This window comes from Aotus nancymaae, unplaced genomic scaffold, assembly GCF_030222135.1.
Source record: "Aotus nancymaae isolate 86718 unplaced genomic scaffold, 86718_ANA_hifiasm-v0.15.2.pri h1tg000003l, whole genome shotgun sequence".
Lineage (NCBI taxonomy): Eukaryota > Metazoa > Chordata > Mammalia > Primates > Aotidae > Aotus > Aotus nancymaae.
In genome coordinates, this window is record NW_026988414.1 from 56,663,079 (window position 1) to 56,687,778 (window position 24,700).

Genomic DNA, 24,700 nt, shown 5'->3' on the forward strand with positions numbered 1-24,700 from the left:
TGCTGGGATTACAGGCATGAGCCATTGCACCTGGCCCGAAAACTCTTTTTCTAACAGTAATATAAATTGTCTTTTACAGACTATACTCATATCATATGTTTCTTCTTTCAGAAATAGGTGTTAAGTGTGTCTAACATGAAATGTATAGCTATAATTCTCATTGTGAAACCATAACCTAATTTATTTCAAATTACAATTTAAAATTCATATTTTTTTAGGAAATTTTCTTAGATTAAACCCACCTAGTTCTAGGTACTACAGTCCCAAGATTTCTTTCTTTTTAACAAATTAAATATAGCTAACATGAAATTGTAGTCAAAGTATTTTGGAACCTGGAAACTTTAATATTTGCACTTTGTTTTGAAATATAATTTGTTATATTATAAAAATATTATATATTGCACTGGGAAGTCAGGGACTTTTTTTAAAAAAATTATTTTCATATCTCCTACACTGTATAGAAAAGTGCTATTTATATAAAAAAATTATTAATAGAAGTCTTCAGCTGTAAAGTCTGCTGTACAGACTTTAGATCAGCGATTGGCAAACTACGAGCCATGTGCCAAATCCTGTCCTTCATCTGTTTTGTAAATAAAGTTTTATTGGAACACATTCAGACTCATTCATGTACATATTGTCTGTGATTTCTTCTCTGCTACTATGCAGAATTGAGTTGTTGCAATTGCGTGGCATCAAAAGCCTATAATATTTACTCTTTGGCTCTTTGCCAACCCATTTTAGATTATAAGCACTTTGGTATTAATATGTTGTTGTTTTATTTCTATCGCTCATAGTAAGATGTTCTGCCCACATTGTACATAATTTATGAATTTATTCAAGGATTTATGCAAGTGTAGCTGCAAGGAAAAAAAACCTAGAAGTGAACTTGCTAGGTTGAAGAGCATCTGTGTATATTAAATTTTGTTAGCTTTCACCTTCCCAGAGGGATTATTCTAGTTCATACTTAAACTACGAATTTTGTGATAGGGCCTCTTTCTTCATGGCTTCGCTAACTTAGTGCAGTCACACACTTTATCTTTACTAATCAGAGGAAAATGATATTGTGAATTTGGTTTGCATTTCTGTTTTTTTGTTTTATTTTTAAGATAGCATTTCACTCTTGTCGCCCAGGCTGGAGTGCAATGGTGAGATCTCAGCTCACCTCAACCTCCACCTCCCAAGTTCAAGCAATTCTCCTGCCTTAGCCTCCAAAAATAGCTGGGATTACAGTCACCTGCCACCATGCCTGGCCAATTTTTTTGTAATTTTAGTAGAGACAGGGTTTCACCATGTTGGCAGGGCTGGTCTCGAACTCCAGACCCCAGGTGATCTACCGGCCTCAGCCTCCCAAGTGCTGGGATTACAGGCATATGCCACCACACCCGACCCTTTCATTTCGTGTGTTAGATTGAGCTTATTTTCATATTTAAAAGCCACTGTATTTCTTTTTCTTGAGCTATGTTTTAATGTCCTTCCTGATACATTTCTCAAGTCTGTGATACTCATATAAGATATATAGTGAACATGTGTCAAATATATATTTGACTATAATGAGGGAACCAGCTTGATGACAAGGCTAATTTAGAGGAGGATGTGTGAGACTGAAGTGTGTATCATCAGTGAAATAAAGCAAATTCTTACAGGGTGAAAACAACATCACAACTCGTAGAATTATTTTTTCTGCTGGACAGAATTCATTTGCATTTTACCAGATAAAAATTACTGTTTTCAGTTTATCTTTTACAAGTCATTTTCTAATTTCACAGTCTATTCCTAATCAGTGGTAAATAGTCATTCAACATTCTCCAGAGCATCAGGTGACTATTACGCAGGCTAATTGTTGATACTCGGGTTTGACGTTAGAAGGACATGGCATAATCTTTTGGCCTTATTTTCAAGTTCTGGATAGTCTTTCTTAATATTTTTCTCTAATTGAAATGATTTCCCTGTAATCCCATCACTTTGGAAGGCCGAGGCGGGCGGATCACGAGGTCAAGAAATCAAGACCATCCTGGACAACATAGTGAAACCCCGTCTCTACTAAAATATAAAAAATTAGCTGGGCGTGGTGGCATGCATCTGTAGTCCCAGCTACTCAGGAAGGCTGAGGCAGGAGAATTGCTTGAACCCGGGAGGCGGAGGTTGCAGTAAGTGGAGATCGTGCCACTGCACTCCAGCCTGGTGCCTGGCCACAGAACGAGACTCTGTCTCAAAAAAAAAAAAAGAAAGATCCCAGCACTTTGGGAGGCCGAGGCGGCTGGATCACGAGGTTAAGAGATCGAGACCATCCTGGTCAACATGGTGAAACCCCGTCTCTACTAAAAATACAAAAAATTAGCTGGGCACGGTGGCGCGTGCCTGTAATCCCAGCTACTCAGGAGGCTGAGGCAGGAGAATTGCCTGAACCCGGGAGGCGGAGGTTGCGGTGAGCCGAGATCACGCCATTGCACTCCAGCCTGAGTAACAAGAGCGAAACTCCGTCTCAAAAAAAAAAAAAAAAAAAAAAAAAACAGAAAAAAAAAAAAAAAAGAAAGAAAAGAAAAGAAAAGAAAAAAATGATTTCAAGTAATATTATTTCTATGTGACTTAATAATGAACTTCTAAGACGGTCACATAGCTCACTATTGTCTCTTCTAAAACACACACATCATTCCTTTTTTGCTCTGTAGGAACTCATTATACAATGACAAATGGAGGCAGCATTAACAGTTCTGCACATTTACTGGATCTTTTGGATGAACCAGTTCCAGGTGTTGGTACACATCATGATTTCCATACTATCGACTGGGTGAGAGAAAAATGTAAAGACAGAGAAAGGCATAGACGGGTAAGTGTTTTTAGTAACTTCTAAAAATATAGTGCATAATTAGGTCATTTAATAATATATTTCTCCCAGTGATCTCAGGCTGCCAAAATATTTTTACATTTAATATAAATAAATGTCTATATTTCATAGGCGGTACATGTTTTTTTCTTTTTCTGTGTTTAGTTTTTTTAGTTTACACTTATACCCCGTATCTTTCCAGAAAGGATTTCAGATAGCTAAAAAACAAGGAAATACAATAAGAAGTCCAAATAAGAAGGAAAGGGAAAAATATAGCATAGGAGTTGGAGGGAAGAACAGGCCAAGTTCAAGCATGAAGATCAGCATGATTTTTGGCTTGGAGCAGCACAGCAGTTCAAAGGCGAAAAAGGAAACTCATTGTGTAACTCTTACCTATTGAAAAATAAGAAATCTACTGGGGGCAGATAGTTTTGAGGGATTTTGCTGTTTTCTTTTATCCCCTTCCCGGTATTTGATTCTGAGCTATTTCTCAACGTGGATCCCAAATAAAACATATTGAGTGTTGTCATGAGTCACTAAGTGTTTTTTTAAAAATGGCTTTAACATATAAAAGTACAATATATGGATCCCTTTTGTTTGTGGTCGTGACTTACTGATGATGAAATCCAAAATAGATTTTATTATTTATTTTTTGAGACAGAGCCTCACTCTTTTGCCCAAGCTGGGGTACGGTGGAGTGATCTTGGCTCACTGCAACCTCCGCCTACCGAGTAAAAGCAATCCTCCTGCCTCCGGCTCTTGAGTAGCTGAGACTACAGACATGCACCACCATGCCTGGCTAGTTTTTATACAAAATATGTTTAAAATATACATACATATATATAGAGTGGGGGGGAGAGAGAGAGAGAGAGAGAGAGAGAGAGAGAGAGAGAGAGAGAGAGAAAGTCTCATTCTGTCACCCAGGTTGGAGTGCAATGGTGCAATCTTGGCTCACTGCAACCTCTGCCTCTCAGGTTCAAGTGATTCTTGCACTCATCCTCCCGAGTAGCTGGAATTACAGGTGTGTGCCATCATGCCAAGCTGATTTTTGTATTTTTAGTAGAGAGGCAGTTTTGCCATGTTGGCCAGGCTAGACTCGAACTCCTGGTCTCAAGTGATTCGCTGACCTCAGCCTTCCAAAGTAGAAAATCTTATTGAAAAATAAAATTCCAAATCTCAAAAGGCCCTATATAATTTTGGTGTTGGAAATTTACTTGTCAATGAAAATGACTATTTACACAAATTAATTATAAGCTTCCATATTAATGTATATGTGTGTGAAACCTAAAACTGAAATTACATTATATTGTTTATGAAAGGTACAGCTTCTGAGATTTATCAGATGACATATACTTTTAGGGCATATCTAAAAATAAAATAGAGTACATAAAATCAGTATTTTAATCCAGTGATTCTTAAGCTTTTTGGCCTCAGATTCCCTTTAAACTCTTAAACAATATTGAAGACCCCCCAAGGAGACTTTGTTTACATGTTTTTTATCAACAGATATTTACCATATTAGACACTAAATCTGAGGATTTTTTTTTAGAAAACTAATTCATTTAAAAATAACAGTAACAAACCCATTATATGTTAACATAAATAACATTTTTACAAAAATATATTTTCAAAATTTAGTGAGAGAATGACATCGTGCTACATTTGTTATAAATCTCATCGTCTGGCTTAATAAAACACTGCTGGATTCTCATATCTGCTTTTGCATTCATTATGTTATATGTTGGTTTTATGGAAGTATATGAAGAAAATTTAACCTCATGCACAGATAATATAGTTGGAAAAGCTATGAGTATTTTAATAGTCTTTTAAGATTGTTGCAAATATTCTTCTTTGATACCACACTAAAGTGACAATTGTTGGTTTATTAAAGGTTAGTTGTAAGGTGTACTTTGAAACTGCATCAATGAATTTTGTCTTCTGTTACGTTAATATCCATGTGTTTTGAACCTTGAACTTTGAATACATTATTTTGTAAAATTATGCAATGATCATTTGGAAAAATATTGATTCACTGATTTGTGTGGATCTTTTAAGTGTTGATAATTTTATTGCATAATATAATATTTAAAAAATCACATTTGTTAATTTTACCTTTGATCTCTTCAGAGAAGTATCTAAGTATTGGGAACCTATCATCCTCACAGTGATAGATACAAGTTTCCTAAAATTCTAATTTTTACTGGAGAGCTCAAATTCTATCATTAGAAACAAACACACATTTATTTTACTTAAAGATGACAGGATTACTTGGTTTCATTATTGAGAAAATGCTTGTGAAATTCCCAAGTTTGAAAAACCATAATTTGGTGTCATTCTTTCAAGTACAAATGGTATCCCATGTAAGTATCTAGTTTATTTTGCAACTCAAATAAATTACACAAGTGCTTTTCTTTAGGATATAACCTCCTACTTCCACATGCAGCAGACATGGGTAGTTATGCATAGTTCTTTATGCATAGTTCTTATTTCATCACCCAAAATATTAAAAAGACTCAGTGATTGAAGCATAGCAGTTTTTACTGCTTCATCAAAGATGCTCTTACTTGAATCTGGCATTTTATTTATTTATTTGATTTTACTGGGAAGCATGGCAGTCAAGAATGTAATGACTGCCAGTACATTTGAGTGTCACTGCCTGATTTTTGCTAAGGAGCCAGCAGTTTTGCCATTGGTTTTGCGTTTTCAGCAAAAATGTCGACACAGTAAAAAAGGCACAGAATGTCTTATATTATTTTGTAAACAGTTCTATCTTTTAGAGTCCTTGAAAAGCTCGGGGATCCTCCAAGGTGTCTGTGAATCATACTCTGAAAATCAGTATTTTAATCCAAAGTGCCTAGATCAGACACACTATAAATCCTGTGTCTTGTAAATAGAATTGTATTTAGAAGTATACATTCAGAGACATTAACAGGATTCAGGTTGGGATTTAAGTGTTTTTAAAGTGTGGTACCTGGGGAGTATCCATGACACTGTGTTCATAAACTTTTAGAGAAAACTGAGACCAAAGGAAACCAAAACAGGCTGGTCATAGTGGCTCCTGCCTGTAATCCCAGTGCTTTGGAAGCTTGAGGCAGAGAATCACTGGATCCCGGGAGTTTGAGACCAGTGTGGGCAAATACAGAGATTCTATCTCTATACAACACAACAAAAATTAGCTGGGTATAGTGTCTTGTGCCTATAGTTCTAGTTACTTTGGAAGCTGAAGTGGGAGGATCTCTTGAGCCTGGGAGTTTGAGGTTACAGTGAGTTATGATTGCATCACTGCCCTTCAACCTGGGTGACAGAGAAAGACCCTGTCACCCTTCAAAACAAAAAACAGTTTTTTTCTGAGTATGTTAATGGTTAGTCTACAGTCCTTGAAAACATTGCAAATGGTATAGCGATATATGAAGTAGCCATTATGTGTCCTAGCTAATTTTATCAATCATCTCTCTTCCTAGACCAATTAAAAAATAGTTTTCAATATTTTGATCCATGCTTATATAAACAAAATTTTTTAAAGCTGGAAAATTCCACACATTTATATTCTATTGTTCTTATAACATTCTTTATTATTTTTTTTTTTTGAGTAGACTCCCTCTGTTGTCCAGGCTGAAGTGCAGTCGTGTGATCTCGACTCCCTACAACCTCCGCCTTTCAGGCTCAAGCAGTTCTCATGCTTCAGCCTCCCAAGTAGCTGGGATTACAGGTGTGCACTGCCATGCCTGGCTAATTTTGGTAGTTTTATTAGAGATGGGGTTTTGCCATGTTGACCAGGCTGGTCTCAAACTCTTGGCCTCAAGTGATCCGCCTGTCTCGGCCTTCCAAAGTGCTGGGATTATAGGTGGGAGCCACTGTGCCTGGCCTACATTAAGTTTTAAAGTCTTTCTATGTCAGTGCATATGCCCAACCTAATTCTTTTTTTTTCTGTGAACTTTTTTGTTATACTGGTAGGTAGCCTTCCTACCCCAGATTCTTTTGAAGCAAATTGACATTCTATAATTTGAAATATTACTTTTTTGGTATTTTACAAAATGGTTGCAGTTTAATTGTTGTTCCTTTTTTACTTATTAGCTTGCATATTTCTACAGATAGTTTACCCCGCATCAACCATTTGGATTCCCTGAAGGACAGATGGTACAGGAAAGGGAGACATCTTGAAATACTAGGTTCCTTAGCATCCTCAAAGTTGACCAATGAGATTTTTTTGCTCGTTTGGTCGTTGTTTGTTTCTGTGTCTTCATGGACTCATAGATTTAAGTATATTTGTGTTTTTTATGGATTTAAGTATATGCGTGTTTTAACAATCACAGTTATCCTTATTGATGTTCATGTTATTCATTTTAGATTAGTGGGAGCTTATTTAGTTTGCTATCTGTGTCCTCTGTCATGTCCTTAAATAATCCTAATCCTAGTCCCAATTCATCATAGACATTTCCTGCAGCAAAGCTGGAATCAACCATTTTTCCAAGGAGCTCTGATTCCATTGAAGAAAAATATAATATAGGTACAATCTGGGCACTAGGTGGTACTTATTACTTCTGGGTTGGCTATTGTTTCTAGCCTCCTAAGTTTATATGACTCTTCTAATTTAAATTAATAACTATAGGGCTAAACCTCTAGTTCTGAAATCTGCATTTCCTTTGAAGTCATGCCAAAAATCTGAATATCACAAACAGTCATTTCATTTATCCCACAATACACACATACAACACTGTCAAAATAACAGTACCAACACCATCACCAGTAATATGTCTATTGAAAAATTTTAGGTAATCTGCTTCCAGCGTCCCAGGTAACTTGGACTACAGGTGCACACCACCATGCCTCGCTATTTATTTATTTATTTATTAAAGAGACTGGGTCTTGCTATGTTACCCAGGCTGGTCTGAAACTCCTGACCTCAAACAATCCTCCTGCCTTTGCCTTCCAAAATGCAGAGATTACAGGTGTGAGCTGCTGTGTCTGGCCTGTCCTTTATTTATTCCACCACAGTTATACATACAAATTACTTTGCTGTGAAGTCCCTTGGGATAGTTTCTTCTGTGTCATTATGTTACCAGTTAAGTGCACCTTCGATTCATTTAATTTTATTTCAATTTTTAAGGTTTGCTTTTTAGATTTAGTTTTGTTTCTTTATAAATATATGCAATATTTCCATGGCTCCAAAGTTAAATGTGCAAAACAGGGATGTTCAAAGAAGTCTAGTTTCTACCTCTGTCCCATCCAACCTATTGTCTTCTTCCTTTTATAATAATTTACATTTTTAACTTTATGGTTTATCTTCTGATTTTTAAAAATACAAGGATATATATTTATATTCCTGTCTTTTATCATACTTCTAGCTATCTTGCTTTTTTCCTGCATAACACTACATCTATCTCATTCTTTCTTAATTGCTGCAGAATTTTCATTACATAGGTATACTGCAATTTATTTATATAATGCTATATTGACGAACATTTAAATGATTCCCAGATTTTTGTTAGGAACAATGATGATTGAATTCTCTATACATACAGCTTTTTACTTGGTACACTATCAAGCAACTACTTAAGTGACCTGACTGTGGTTCTGTGTAAGGAATTATATAAAGAAAACAGCAGTGACTCAGTCAGAAAATAACTTAATATTATCATGCTTTCTTACACATCACATTTGTTTTTATTGAGGAAAAGCAACATGGAGTTTAGTTATTATTTTTGAAAGAAATAACCTATTTTTAATTCTAAATAATGGCCAATATCTGTATTTGGTTGTTTATAAGGTAGAAGGAGTAAAATTGCCACGTTCAACTTAGAACTTACTGAGTCATTTTAATGGAGCATTGTGACTTCGAATAGACCCAGTGCTTGAAATAGACTGGGCCATTGAATTCCAGCTGCAGCCCTTCTTCAGAACAGTTAAGCACTGAAGTCCTGGGCTGAGAATATGGCTTTTTAAAGCAACAATCCTAGTAGAACAGAGGAGATATGGACTAGTTAGGGATAGGTTTAGAAGTACATTCTTAGAGAGGTGAGACTTACCTTTTTGTGTTTTAGTAGAGTGAGATCTGGATCAAATCTATTACTCTCTTGTTAATCTCCTAACTTCCTACACTATATCCAGTAAAGGACACTTTTGCCTTATGCAGTAAAGAAAGAGCCTCTGGAGTCTACCAATGGGATTGGAGCTCTCCAAACCTACCTATTAAAAGGCCTATAAGTTTTCGGCGGGGGATCCCTTTGTCCACATGATTATTCTATAACACATTGTATTTATGGGTATGGCATTATTATACACAGATCCTATCTTTTAAAGAACATTATAATCCACCTAACTGCTAGGACGAGCAAATGACAGACAATTCAAACCATATTGTCTTACAAAGACATATATAAAAGATAGTTATGTATACCAATTGAAGTTCAAATTTGATTCAATTTAAAACAATAAGTCAGATTTTATGTTGTTTGTGGACCCTTTGCACTCATCTCAAGGTGCTTATTAAAATGTAGATCTTGGCTGGGCACGGTGGCTCACACTTGTAATCCCAGCACTTTGGAGGCCAAGGTGGGTAGATCACTTGAGCTCAGAAGTTCAAGACCAGCCTGGCCAACATAGCAAGGCCCTACCTCATCTATTAAAAGAAAAACTTTTTAATAAAAATAAAATGCAGATCTTGGGTAAAGACTTGTCTTCTGGTTTACAGGTGTAATAACTGTCTATAATGTAGTGATTTTGCCCCAGACTTACCTGTTCCATTGTTTAGTTCAGAAATTACTGTTCTATGTATGGTAAATGAAAAAAATTGCTAAATTCTAGAATTGTGACTTCTCATAGTTTGAAAAATGAAGCATAAACGTTTCTAATTTCAGATCAACAGCAAAAAGAATCAGCATGGGAAATGACAAAAAGTTTGTATGATGTGTGGTTAGGATGGCTAGTAGTAACACTAACAGGATTGGCATCAGGTAAAGAAATTTTTTCCAGCAATCTTTTTTTAATTAACAGAAGTATAAATCGTTCTTCCCTCATTCCCTCAATTTTTTTTTCAGGTACTGTTGGATTTTAAAAAGCATTTGTTTCTCTTCTTCCAAAAATCTTCTTAAATATAAGACTAGGAAGCAGGTGGCTTCCAAGTCTAGTCTTGGCTCTGTCACTTTATGTGTTTATCCAGCTTGGCTGATCTTTCCGGGCTCAGTTTCTATCTTTGTAAAATAAGTGGTTTGGATCAGATGATCAATAAAGTATCTTTTGATGTTAACATAATAAATAGCCAATATGTATTGAGTGCTTCCTATGTGTTATACACCATTCTAAAAACTTTACATGTATTTAAACCTCACGGCAATCCTATGGCATCAGTGCTGTCATTATCACTAATTTTCAGAGAGGGGACTGAAGCAGAAGAAAAGTAAGTTAGTCTGATTAAGGTCATACAGCTTAGTAAGTGGCTAAGCCAGGATTTGAATTAAAGCTGTCTGGCTCAAGACCCTATCCCCTTCATCACCCTGCTATACAGCATGGCTACAAAGTCCCAATGTATGAGATTTTAAGAAACAGCTGTTGAGGACCTGAAAACAAATATTAAGCCCTGTTATAATCACTTTCAGCTTCCATGATGGAGGATTATGCTCAGAAGACCACAAAATTAAAATTTTTGTAGAGAATAGAGGGAAGTACTGATAATTCTAATTGGCGTGCATAATAATTTTATGGCCTCTGTGTATGTAACCCACTGATCTTTTTATATAAGAAGGACCCAGATTTGACCATACATTTGTGTATTTTTTATATTCTCACAGTAAAATAATCTTGATATATGGTTTTCTGTAATTTAAGAAAAAACTATAAATATGAATCCTATGAGTTTTGATAATTATTTCTAATGGACATTAAATTTTAATGAGATTGATATCATTTTTAAGTCTGTTAATCAAGTTATGGATTGAAAAGTAGGTTTCAGAACTTCCTGCCAAGTAGTTGTCTTTTGAAGATATTTCAGTATCTTTTAACACTGTTTTTTGAATCACAATTAATTTGAATGATGAAGCTTTTTAAAATTCCAAACAAAGATAGAAATTTTGTAAAAAATAACTCTTTTCAGTTTTAAAATATAATATACATTTATAACTGAAATGTAAAAATCTTAACTTTATATGTAGTTCTTAAATTACCCTTTAGTTAGGAGTCTCCTGCTTTCCACTCATCTTTTAACTAGATTGTTCTCAACTCCCAAAAAGTTGACTTATTTTTTAACCATCTCCAGCATATTTTTACAGGGTGTTGACCGGATTAATAGACATTGCTGCTGACTGGATGACTGGCCTAAAGGTGGGCATTTGCCTTAATGCGTTGTGGTACAACCTCGAACGGTGCTGTTGGGGATCTAATGAAACAACATTTGAAGAGAGGGATAAATGTCCATAATGGAAAACATGGGCAGAATTAATCACAGGTCTGTTAGAGGTAAGTCTTGCTTTGTCTCAAGATGAATTAATAACTGATAAAGCAAAAATGTTTCCAATTCATTTGTTTATAGAACTAATTACATATTAGATGATTGCATCCACATTAAATGGATCCACCCTCAACACATTGCAGCAAGAATGAATTAAGTGCAGTATTGTTTCAAGAAGCTTTTGTATTAGTTAACTACGTAGTCATATAACAAATTCACTGGATTGTGATGCAAATATATTTAAGCTGTAGTAGAAAAGAAGTGACAGTTACTGCAGTAGCATCTGTGTAAAGTTACTCAGAAATCAAGTTATTAAAACTAATATATTACCAAGATTGGGAAGTTTAAATTATGAAAGTATGATTATCAGATAATTTAGTAAAATCAACTTTCTAAGTAGAGATACATTGAAGAAAATCAGAGATTATTTGTGGCATAACAGCATTTAAATAATTCATGTACTGTGATCTACAAAGAACATTCTAGAACTTAGGGTGTTATATATGTATTTTTTACATGATGACATATAGATGTATTTTTTAAATTTTGTTTTAGCTGAACTTCAGAGCTAAAAAGTTGCGGTAAGATGAGGAGTATGCTGTTTCTCACCTGGCTTAATTGAATTGAGTTTAATTTAATGATCTGGAAATTTGCAGCAGAATGAAATCTGAATGCTGATGCAATTTATTCCCACCTCTGTTTCCAAAAAATCGTTTGTAGGCAGAGGTTGAAGTATACCTGAGTTGTCTTGGTAACAAGACTTTAGGGATTAGGAAAAAGATTAAATGGCCTCAAGGCTCCTTGGTATATAGAGGCATTAATTTTTGGATTCTACTTAAATATTTTGTTCATATAAAGCTTTTACTATTGTGGAAATAAACTAGGAGACTTTTACACATTTTACTGAAGTTTCTTTCTTTCTTTCTTTCTTTCTTTTTTTGAGATGGAGTCTCACTCTGTCACCCAGGCTGGAGTGCAGTGGCACAATCTCGGCTCACTGCAACGTCCGCCTCCGGGTTCAAGTGATTCTTCTGCCTCAGCCTCCCAAGTAGCTGGTATTACAGGTGTGTGCCACCATGCTGGGCTAATTTTTGTATTTTTAGTAGCGATGGAGTTTTACCATGTTGGCCAGGCTAGTTTGATCACCAGGTCAAACTCCTGACTTCAGGTAATCCACCCACCTACATCTTCCAAAATGCTGGGATTACAAGTGTGAGCCACCATGCCTGGCCATTTACTGAAGTTTCTTACCGCAAGCATTTGCATTAGAGGTACAATGTAAATTAAAATTAATACTTTTGAATTATTTTCTTTTTAGGGTCCTGGTTCTTAAATCATGAACTGCATAACATACATCTTCTGGGCTTTCAGTTTTGCCTCTCTCGCAGTTTGCCTGGTAAAGATATTTGCTGCATATGCCTGTGGCTCTGGAATTCCACGGGTAAGCCAAGTCATAATTAGTGTCATTAAACATTATTATGGTGCGTATCTTTTTACCCTTAGTGACAAAAAAGTAGGCTTTCTTGGAGGGAGGGGCTGGTTTGTTCATAATATGAAAAAAGGTCACTGTGGCTGATTGTAGACATGGTTGAAAAATATTGTTCCCCATAGTCATTTAATCTTTTACTATGGAAGTTGATTTTTTTTTTTTCTCTCACCACTAATTTAACACATGACTAGGCAAATTTTGAGAAGATTTAGTTAAACATCAAGAGCCTGGAAAAAGTATCCTGTGACCTAATGTTCTTTGATGGATTAGTTGATATTTTGCTGTTATGACCCTGGTTTTAATACATTCACTCTCTTTTTATAATTACTTTTTGATTAGATAAGTTAATTATTCTTGAATTTGGCCATTTTATGCTTTGAGAAAGTAGTTGAGCACAGTGGGTCAATAGTACAAACTTTTGGGTTTTATTTTTCATCACAATAGAGTTATACATAGATTGATTGAACTTGATTTGAACTTTATTTCTTTTCTCTATCTTTTATTTTTCTGTACTTAAATAAGTTACCAACTTTTTCCTAATGCATTTCTTTTTTAAATGGAATTGTAGTGATCTTTAAGGTTGTATTAAGAATATCTTTCATAAAAAGCAATGTCATGCAGTATATAGCAGTTTTCATTCATCCTTCTTGATATATAAAACACGATTCTGCATAATTACAGTACTCAGAGAAAACATAATATTCTTATTTCTGACACAATGTCCAAAATATATTTAAAACATTATGCTTATTTTTGCAACAGAAATATTCAAATTTGCCTCTTTCTTGGTTATATAAGTATAATCCTTATAATTAAGATCTGTATTCATTTTAACATGGCCTGACATTTTGATTTTGTTCCTGAGATTCAGTTGCCCTCTCTCCTTTCTTGGGTAGAGAATTATATTATGATATCAACTTATTGTATGTAGAATAATGGTAAAGTTTTTGAAAAACTAAGTGTAAATTTTTCTATAGGTTGCTAAAATTTGCAAGGTCGTTTTTGTGTGTAAAACAAGAAAATAACTTGGATTCGTTACATTCTCATGCTTCTGAAAGGAAATTAAGCTGCCTTAATCTTTACCTTGTAGATTAAAACTATTTTGAGTGGATTCATTATCAGAGGTTACTTGGGAAAATAGACTTTAATAATTGAAACCATCACATTAGTCCTGGCTGCGGCATCAGGTTTGAGTTTAGGAAAAGAAGGTCCCCTGGTCCATGTTGTCTGTTGCTGCAGAAATAGCTTTTCCTACCTCTTTCCAAAGTATAGCACAAACAAAGCTAAAAAAAGAAAGGTAAGTGTCTTTTGTAGTTAATTTGACTGAAAAATATCTATTACATAGAGTTTAAAGAATTTCTTAGTGTAAAAATAACAAATTCTGTACTCAGATTAAAAATTTTGAGTTTAATTTGTGCTTGTTTTGCTTTTCCTGAATAATCTATAACACCTTTCTAGAATCCATTCCCAGTGTTGCTGAGTTAGTCTTATATTATAGACAGCTGATGTCTGTTGGGTTTTAGTTGCATTTCACAAAGATCTTCATGTGTAAATTAATTTTGATTATTTCTAATTTCTCTTCTGGAATGTAAAAATTGACCATTTGAAGAAATACTTTAGGTAGCCTTGGATATTTGCTGGATTAAAGTAGTGAAAGGAATACAGACTCTTGGTCAGGTGCAGTGGCTCATGCTTATAATCCCAGCACTTTAGGAGGCCAAGGTGGGCAGATCACCTGAGGTCAGGAGTTCAAGATCAGCCTGGCCAAAATGGTGAAACCCCATCTCTACTAAAAATACAAAAGTTAGCTGGTGTGGTGGTGGGCACCTGTAATCCCAGCTACTTGGGAGGCTGAGGCAGGAGAATCACTTGAACTCGGGAGGCAGAGGGTACAGTGAGCGGAGACTGTGCCACTGCACTCCAGCCTTGTTGATGAGAGAGAACCTTGGTCTCAAAAAAAAAAAAAAAGAAATAAGTACTCTTAGAAAAATAATTACAAATAAAACCTTAGTGAAATTATATGTGTAGTTGGCTTCATAGTGGTGGGAAGGTAGACCATGACCAACTGATAGACTGGGGAGTTAGAGAGAGGACATGGGAAGTGTGTCCTTGGATTTTTCTTTTCCTTTAATTTTATTGTAGAGGTGTTGGTTGGTGAGACTGTAACTTGAGAAGCTGTTGTGTGTGCTTTCAGAATGAGGCTCTCTAGATTGACAGTATTTTAGCAGTATTTCAGAGGGCATAGGGTAGCGAAAATCCAGGGAATCTTACTAGATCTTCACTTCTCTGCATATCTTGCTAGGATTTGGCATAGAGTAATTATTTATGGTGGAGCAGTTAGCTCTAAAATTTGAAGAAATGATATCCTATTTTAAAATAACCCTCCATCCTAGTTACTGCCCTCCCCTCTTATCTGCACAAACATACATCTTGGAAACTTGTCTATATGAATTGCCTCCTCTTCTTTACACCCCACTCACATTAGTATATCTGGCAAAAATGTTTTTCTTTTTAACTGAATAGTAAATGTATAACTGACATTTGAATTAAAGCACAGGAGGAAAAAACAAATCTTAATGGAAGAAATGAATACTTGACCTTTGCTTAGGGAGCAAGGAAAACATGCAAGTTAAATTCAGAAAAGCCATTTGGAAAATTCAAGTAACAGAAAGAATTTTTATTTGGTATGTTTGAATTTCTAAGAAATTATGAAATAAATCATATCATCTTTCTAGGCAGCTATCAGCTGCCTCAGCTGGAGGGATTTCTGTAGTTTTTGATGCATGAATTGGAGAAGTTCTTTTTAGCCTGGAGGAGGTAGGTGAAAAGAATACAACCATTAAAATTATATGTAATTACCATTACAAATATATTTTAGCATACATTTCAGTTTTATAGGTGATGTAACAGGTAGAGACTTTGTTTTCAAATTTATTTTTCTAAAGTTGTTTTCCACTAATTCTTTCATAAAAAGTAAATGCTATTCATGTTCCATACCCAGAGGAAATTATTTTTAAAATTTATTATTTGTGTATAAATATTAGTAATTATTTAAAATCTAACTTTGTTGGCATATTTAAAAGTAAGAAGATGCGAATTTGACTTAATAGAGGACATGTGAAACAATCTATTCTCACTGGCTTATTTGTGTATTTTCAGTAGAGGAAAGGTTTTGGCCAGACTGTGTGTGTGTGTTTTATTATTTTAGATGGAGTTTTGCTCTTGTTGCCTCAGGCTAGAGTGCAATGGTGCCATCTCAGCTCACGGAAACCTCCACCTCCCGGGTTCAAGCAATATTCCTGCCTCATTCTCCCAAGCAGTTTTTATTTAAAAATTTTTGATCAATTCCTACATTATATCTTAAAGTTTTTCCTGTGTGATTATTTCTGATACAGTTCCTGATATTTAAGGAAATAATTTTAGTCACTTCAGTGAATTATTTTGTTTTTGTTTTCTTATTGGCGTTTAAGACTTTTCTTTTTACATAAAAATGTGACCAGGAATGTTTATTTTTATTTTTAAATCTATTTTTTTTTTGACAAATACCACATGTTTATGTTAATGGGGTATAATGTGATGTGTCTATACATGTATACATTGTGGAATAATCAAATCAGAGTGATTAGCAAATCCTTCAAATATTACTTCCTTATGGTGAGAACACTTAAAATCCTCATTTTAGCTATTTTGAAATATATAATACATTATTATTAACTGTAGTCACCTTACTGTGCAACAGAACACTAGAACTTTTCCTCCTTTGTAACTTCATACCTGCTGACTAACGTCTTCCCTTTCCCTGTTCCCCTCCCCTACCCCAGCCTCGGGTAACTCCCATTTGACTCTCTACTTCCTTTTTTTTTTTTTAAACTTTCTTTTTTTAAAAAAAAATATACGTATATATATATTTTATTGCATTTTAGGTTCTGGGGTACATGTAAAGAACATGCAGGATTGTTGCACAGGTACATACATGGCAATGTGGTTTGCTGCCTCTATCCCTATCACCTATATCTGGCATTGCTCCCCATGTTATCCCTCCCCATTTCCCTACCGCTCACTGTCCCTCCCCTAGTCCCCACACCCACAGACCTCAGTGTGTGATGCTCCCCTCTCTGTGTCCATGTGTTCTCACTGTTCAACACCCGCCTATGAGTGAGACGATGCAGTGCTTGATTCTCTGTTCCGGTGTCAGTTTGCTGAGAATGATGGTTTCCAGGCTCATCCATGTCCTTACAAAGGACACGAATTCATTGTTTTTTATGGCTGCATAGTATTCCATGGCATATATGTGCCACATTTACCCTGTCCAGTCTATCATCAATGGGCATTTGGGTTGGTTCCAAGTCTTTGCTATTGTAAACAGTGCTGCAATGAATATTTGTGTGCATGTGTCCTTATTACTATAAGGACGATTTATAATCCTTTGGATATATACCTAGTAATGGGATTGCTGGGTCAAATGGAATTTCTATTTCTAGGTCCTTGAGGAACTGCCACACTGTCTTCCACAATGGTTGAACAAATTTACACTCCCACCAACAGTGTAAAAGTGTTCCTATTTCTATACATCCTCTCCAGCATCTGTTGTCTCCCGATTTTTTAATGATCACCATTCTAATTGGCATGAGATGGTATCTCAATGTAATTTTAATTTGCATTTCTCTAATGACCAGTGATGATGAGCATTTTTTCATATATTTGTTGACCTCATATATGTCTTCTTTTGAAAAGTGTTTATATCCTTTGCCCCCTTTTGAATGGAGTTGTTTGTTTTTTTCTTGTAAATCTGTTTTAGTTCTTTGTAGATTTTGGATATAAGTCCTTTGTCAGATAGGTAGACTGCAAACATTTTTTCCCATTCTGTTGGTTGCCAGTTCACTCTAATGATTGTTTCTTTTGCTATGCAGAAGCTCTGGAGTTTAATTAGATCCCATTTGTCTATTTTGGCTTTTGTTGCCAATGCTTTTGGTGTTTCAGTCATGAAGTCCTTGCCTATGCCTATGTCCTGAATGGTTTTTCCTAGATTTTCTTCTAGGGTTTTTATGGTGTTAGGTCTTATGTTTAAGTCTTTAATCCATCTGGAGTTAATTTTAGTGTAAGGTGTCAGGAAGGGGTACAGTTTCTGCTTTCTGCACATTGCTAGCCAGTTTTCCCAACACTATTTGTTAAACAGGGAATCCTTTCCCCATTGCTCATTTTTGTGAGGTTTGTCAAAGATCAGATCATTGTAGATGTGTGGCACTCCCTCCGAGGCCTCTGTTCTGTTCCATTGGTCTATATCTCTGTTTTCGTACCAGTACCATGCTGTTTTGATTACTATAGACTTGTAGTATAGTTTGAAGTCAGGTAGCATGATGCCTCCAGCTTTGTTCTTTTTGCTTAGAAGTGACTTGGCTATGCAGGCTCTCTTTTGGTTCTATATGAAGTTTAAGGTGTTTTTTTCCAGTTCTATGAAGAAGGTCATTGGTAGCTTGATGGGGATCGCGTTGATTCTCTAAATTACTTTGAGTAGTATAGCTATTTTCATAATATTGATTCTTCCTAGCCATGAACATGGAATGTTTCTCCATCTGCTTGTGTCCTCTCTTATTTCATTGAGCAGTGGTTTGTAGTTCTCCTTGAAGAGGTCCTTTATATCCTTTGTTAGTTGTATTCCTGGGTATTTTATGCTCCTCTTAGCAATTGTGAATGGCAGTTCATTCTTGATTTGGCTCTCTTTAATGTGTTATTGGTGTATAGGAATGCTTGTGATTTCTTCACATCGATTTTGTATCCTGAGACTTTGCTGAAGTTGCTTATCAGTTTCAGGAGATTTTGGGCTGAGATGATAGGGTCTTCTAAATATACAATCATGTTGTCTGCAAATAGAGACAATTTTACTTCCTCCTTTCCTAATTGAATATGCTTTATTTCTTTTTCTTGCCTGATTGCTCTGGCTAGAACTTCCAATACTATACTGAATAGGAGTGGTGAGAGAGGGCATCCTTGTCTAGTGCCAGATTTCAAAGGGAGTGCTTCCAGTTTTGGCCCATTCAGTATGATATTGGCTGTGGGTTTGTCATAAATAGCTTTTATTATTTTGAGATACATTCCATTGATACCTAGTTTATTGAGGGTTTTTAGCATAAAGGGCTGTTGAATTTTGTCAAAGGCCTTCTCTGCATCAATTGAGATAATCATGTGGTTTTTGTCTTTGGTTCTGTTTATGTGGTGAATTAGATTTACAGACTTGCGTATGTTGAAACAGCCTTGCATCCTTGGGATGAAGCCTACTTGATCATGGTGGATAAGCTTTTTGATGTGCTGTTGCCATCGGTTTGCCAGCATTTTATTGAAGATTTTTGCATCTATGGATATTGGCCTGAAGTTTTCTTTTCTTGTTGAGTCTCTGCTGGGTTTTGCTATCAGGATGATGTTGGTCTCATAAAATGATTTGGGGAGGATTCCCTCTTTCTGGATTGTTCGGAATAGTTTCAGAAGGAGTGGTACCAGCTCTTCTTTATATGTCTGGTAGAATTCAGCTGTGAACCCATCTGGATCTGGGCTTTTTTTGGTTGGTAAGCTATTAATTGCTGCCTCAACTTCAGCCCTTGTTATTGGTCTATTCAGATTCTTTACTTCTTCCTGGTTCAGGCTTGGGAGGGTGTAAGTGTCCAGGAATTTATCCATTTCTTCCAGGTTTACTGGTTTATGTGCATAGAATTGTTTGTAGTAATCTGTGATGGTGGTTTGTATTTCTGTGGAATCTGTGGTGATATCCCCTTTATTGTTTTTTATTGCACCTATTTGATTCTTCTCTCTTTTCTTTTTTATTAATCTGGCTAGTGGTCTATTTTGTTGATCTTTTCAAAAAACCAGCTCTTGGATTTATTGATTTTTTGAAGAGTTTTTTGTGTCTCTGTCTCCTTTAGTTCTGCTCTGATCTTAGTTATTCCTTGTCTTCTGCTGGTTTTGAGTTTTTTTGATCTTGCTCCTCTAGCTCTTTCGATTTTGATGACAGGGTGTCGATTTTAGATCTTTCCTTGCTTCTCAAGTGGGCATTTATTGCTATAAATTTTCCTCTAGATACTGCTTTAAATGTGTCCCAGAGATTCTGGTATGTCATGTCTTCATTCCCATTGGTTTCGAAGAACATCTTTATTTCTGCCTTCATTTCATTGTTTATCCAGTCAGCATTCAAGAGCCAGTTGTTCAGTTTCCATGAAGTTGTGTGGTTCTGAGTTAGTTTCTGAATTCTGAGTTCTAATTTGATTGTGCTGTGGTCTAAGAGACTGTTATGATTTCTGTTTTCCACTTGCTGAGGAGTGATTTACTTCCAATTATGTGGTCAATTTTAGATTAGGTGCCATGCGGTTCTGAGAAGAATGTATATTCTGTGAATTTGGGGTGGAGAGTTCTGTAAATGTCTATTAGGTTTGCTTGGTCCAGGTCTGCATTCAAGTCCTGGATATCCTTATTAATCTTCTGTCTCATTGATCTGTGTAATATTGACAGTGGAGTGTTAAAGTCTCCCACTATTATTGTGTGGGAGTCTAAGTCTCTTTGTAGGTCATTAAGAACTTGCTTTATATATCTGGGTGCCCCTGTATTGGGCACGTATATATTTAGGATTGTTGGCTTTTCTTGTTGCATTTATCTTTTTACCATTATGTAATGTCCTTCTTTGTCTCTTTTGATCTTTGTTGCTTTAAAGTCTATTTTATCAGAGACTAGGATTGCAACTCCTGCTTTTTTTTTTTTAATTGCTCTGCATTTGCTTGGTAGATCTTCCTCCATCCCTTTATTTTGAGCCTATGTGTATCTTCTCATGTGAGATGGGTTTCCCAGATACAGCACACCAATGGGTTTTGACTTTTTATCCAATTTGCCAGTCTGTGTCCTTTGATTGGGGCATTTAGTCCATTTACATTTAAGGTTATGTGTGGATTTGATCCTGCCATTTTGATGCTAGCTGGTTGTATTCTCCATTAGTTGATGCAGTTTCTTCATTGTGTTGATGCTCTTTACCATTGTTTTTGGAGTGGCTGTTACTGGTTGTTCCTTTCTATGTTTAGTGCTTCTTTCAGGAGCTCTTGTAAAGCAGGCCTGGTGGTGATGAAATCTCTGAGTAATTGCTTGTTCATAAAGGATTTTATTTCTCCTTCGCTTATGAAGCTTAGTTTGGCTGGATATGAAATTCTGGATTGAAAGTTCTTTTCTTTAAGGATGTTGAATATTGGCCCCCACTCTCTTCTGGCTTGTAGGGTTTCTGCTGAGTGATCTGCTGTGAGTCTGATGGGCTTCCCTTTGTGGGTAACCCGACCTTTCTCTCTGGCTGCCCTTAGCATTTTTTCCTTCATTTCAACCTCGTGAATCTGATGATTATGTGCCTTGGGGTTGCTCTTCTTGAGGAATAACTTTGTGGTGTTCTCTGTATTTCCTGGACTTGAATATTGGTCTGCCTTGCTAGGTTGGGGAAGTTCTCCTGAAAAATATCCTGAAAAGTGTTTTCCAGCTCGGATTCATTCTCTCCATCACAATTAGGTACACTTATCAAACATAGATGAGGTCTTTTCACATAGTCCCATATTTCTTGGAGGCTTTGTTAATTTCTTTTTACTCTTTTTTCTTTAATCTTGCCTTCTCATGTTATTTCATTGAGTTATTCTTCAGTCTCTGATGGCCTTTCTTCTGTTTGGTAGATTCAGCTATTGCAACTTGTGTATGCTTCATGAAGTTGCCATGTTGTGTTTTTCAGCTCTATCAATTCATTTGTATTCCTCTCTAAGCTGTTTATTCTTGTTAGCATTTTGTCAAACATTTTTTCAAGGTTCTTAGTTTCTTTGTATTGGGTTAGAACATGATCTTTTAGCTCAGAGAAGTTTCTTATTACCCACCTTCTGAAGCCTGTTTCTGTCAGTTCATCAGACTCATTCTCCATCCAGCCTTGTTCCCTTGCTGGTGAAGAGTTGTGATCCCTTGGAGGAGGAGAGGCATTCTGGTTTTGGGTGTTTTCATCCTTTTTGCACTGGTTTCTTCCCATCTTGTGGATTTATTTACCTGTGGTCTTTGTAGTTGGTGACTTTCAGATGGGGTCTCTGAGGATGTCCTTTTTGTTGTTGATGAAGTTATTTCTTTCTATTTCTTACTTTTTCTTCTAGCAGTCAGCTCCCCCTGCTGCAGGACTCCTGGAGGTCCACTCCTGGCCCTGCTTGCCTGAGTATCACCTGCAGCAAGTGCAGAACAGTAAGGGTTGCTACCAGTTTCTTCTTTTGTTATCTTTGTCCCAGAAGGATACCCGCCAGATGTTAGCCTGAGCTCTCCTTTATGAGGTATCTCTTTGGTTATACAGGGCTTGGGGAGCTGCTTGAGGAAGCGATCTGTCCCTTATAGGAGCTCAAGTGCTGAGCTATGAGCTCTGTTGTTCTGTTCAGAGCTGCTGGGCAGTTAGTTATGGTTAAGTCTGCTGCAGAGGAACACATAACCACCTTTTTTTCCCAGATGCTCTGTCCTGGGAAACTGGGGCTTTATTTATAAGTTCCTGTCATTCTGCTGCCTTTTTTCAGAGATGCCCTGCCCAGTGAGAAGGTAGCCTAGTCACAGTCTGCCAGCAGAGGCGTTGCTGAGCTGCCGTGGGCTCTGCCCAGCTGCTATGTGAACTTTCTTGCAGTTTTGTTTATAGGGGTATAGTTAGAACTGCCTTGGTAATGGTGGTCTACCTCAGTAATGGCGGACTGCCTTGGTAATGGTGGACTGTCTCTGTAATGGTGGATTGTCTGTCTAATGGTGGACCACCTTGGTATTGGCGGACCACCTTGGTAATGGCAGATTGCCTTGGTAATGGTGGACTGCCTTGGTAATGGTGGACTGCCTTGGTAATGGTGGATGCCCTTCCCCCAACAGAGCTGGACCGTCCTGGGTTCAGCTGTGCTTGCTGTGAAACTCTCAATCCAGAGCGTTTCAGATTGCTGGTTTTTGTGGGGGTGGGACCATCTGAGCCAGATCACCTGGCTCCCTGTTTCAGCCCCCTTTTTTTTCAGTTGAACGGGCAACTCTGTCTCCCAGGCGTTCCAGTCGCCAGTTGAAACGGCACCTGGATTTGTGTGAGTTTTTGTGTGGAGACCTGCTGCGCCGGCTGAAACAGCCATGCTGGAGACTCGTGGTGCTTTTCTGCCTGGGAATCTCCTTATCTGTGGGCAGTAAAAATTTGTTTGGAAATGCAGTGATCACTCACCCTCTGTGTTTTTGCTAGGAGCTGCAATCCAGAGCTGTTCCTATTCGGCCATCTTGGATCCTCCCACTACTACTTTGAATTTAACTTTTTTAGTTCAGAAATGTTTTCAAATTTACTTTTTTATTTTAGTTGTATTTTTTCTCTTTTTAATATAGAAGAGGCAAATTAAATACATTATAAGCTAACAGGAGTTGATGATACATTTATTTAATTTTTTTCATACTTTCAGTTCTGGGGTACATGTGCAGAATGTTACATAGGTATACATGTTCCATAGTGGTTTGCTGCATCCATCACCCCATCATCTACATTAGCTATTTCTCCTAAAGCTATCCCTCCCCTATCCCCCACCCCCTGCTATCCCTCCCCTAGCCCCCTACTCCCCAAGAAGCACTAGTGTGTGATGTTCTCCTCCCTGTGTCCATGTGTTCTCATTGTTCAACTTCCACTTATGAATGAGAACATGCAGTATTTGGTTTTCTGTTCCTGTGTTAGTTTGCTGAGAATGTTGTTTTCCAGCTTCATCCATGTCCCTGCAAAGAACATGAACTTATCCTTTTTTATGGCTCATAGTATTCCATGGTGTATGTATGCTAAATTTTCTTTATCCAGTCTATTGTTGATGGGCATTTGGGTTGGTTCCAAGTCTTTGCTATTGTGAACAGTGCTGCAATGAACATGTGTGCATCTGTCTTTGTAATAGAATGATTTATACTTCTTTGGATATATACTCAGTAATGGGATTGCTGGGTCAAATAGTATTTCTATTTCTAGATCCTTGAGGAATTGCCAATGGTTGAACTAATTTACACTCCCACCAACAGTGTAAAAGTGTTTCTATTTCTCCACATCCTCTCTAGCATCTGTCGTCTCCTGACTTTTTAATGATAGTCATTCTAACTGGCCTGAGATAGTATCTCATTGTGGTTCTGATTCACATTTCTCTAATGACCAGTGATGATGAGCTTTTTTTCCATATGTTTGTTGGCTGCATAAATGTCTTCTTTTGAGAAATGTCTGTTCATATCCTTTGCCCACTTTTTGATGAGGGTTTTTTTTTTTTTTTGTAAATTTAAGTTCTCTGTAGATTCTGGATATTAGCCCTTTGTTGAATGGAGAGATTGCAAAAATTTTCTCCCATTCTGTAAATTGCCTGTTCACTCTGGTGATTGTTTCTTTTGCTGTGCAGAAGCTCTTTAATTAGATCCCATTTGTCAATTTTAGCTTTTGTTGCCATTGCTTTTGGTGTTTTATTCATGAAGTGTTTGCCAATGCGTGTGTCCTGAATGGTATTGCCTGGGTTTTCTTCTAGGGTTTTTATGGTTTTAGGTCTTATTTTTAAGTCTTTAATCCATCTTGAGTTAATTTTTGTATAAGGTGTAAGGAAGGGATCCAGTTTCAGTTTTCTCCATATGGCTAGCCAGTTTTCCCAACATCATTTATTAAATAGGGAATCCTTTCACCATTGCTTGTTTTTGTCAGGTTTGTCAAAGATCAGATGGTTGTAGATGTGTGGCATTTTTTTCTGAAGCATCTGTTCTCTTCCATTGGTCTCTATATATGTTTTGGTACTAGTACCATGATGTTTTGATTACTGTAGCCTTGTAGTATAGTTTGAAGTTAGGTAGCATGATTCCTCCAGTTTTGTTCTTTTTGCTTAGAATTTCCTTGGCTATGTGGGCTCTTTATTGGTTCCACATGAAATTTAAAGTAGTTTTTTCCAATTCT

General features: G+C 36.5%; 1 long non-coding RNA gene across 1 annotated transcript in view; it reads left to right on the plus strand.

Moving 5' to 3' along the window:
* Window positions 1-12,702, plus strand: part of LOC105718021 (uncharacterized) — a 79,014-nt gene extending 66,312 nt beyond the window's left edge. Inside the window, exons 4-7 of the long non-coding RNA XR_002479446.2 lie at window positions 2,670-2,827; window positions 9,682-9,777; window positions 11,089-11,275; window positions 12,586-12,702. This is a non-coding gene — a long non-coding RNA (uncharacterized LOC105718021). The remainder of the gene's footprint in view (window positions 1-2,669; window positions 2,828-9,681; window positions 9,778-11,088; window positions 11,276-12,585) is intronic.
* Window positions 12,703-24,700: the final 11,998 nt, after the last annotated feature.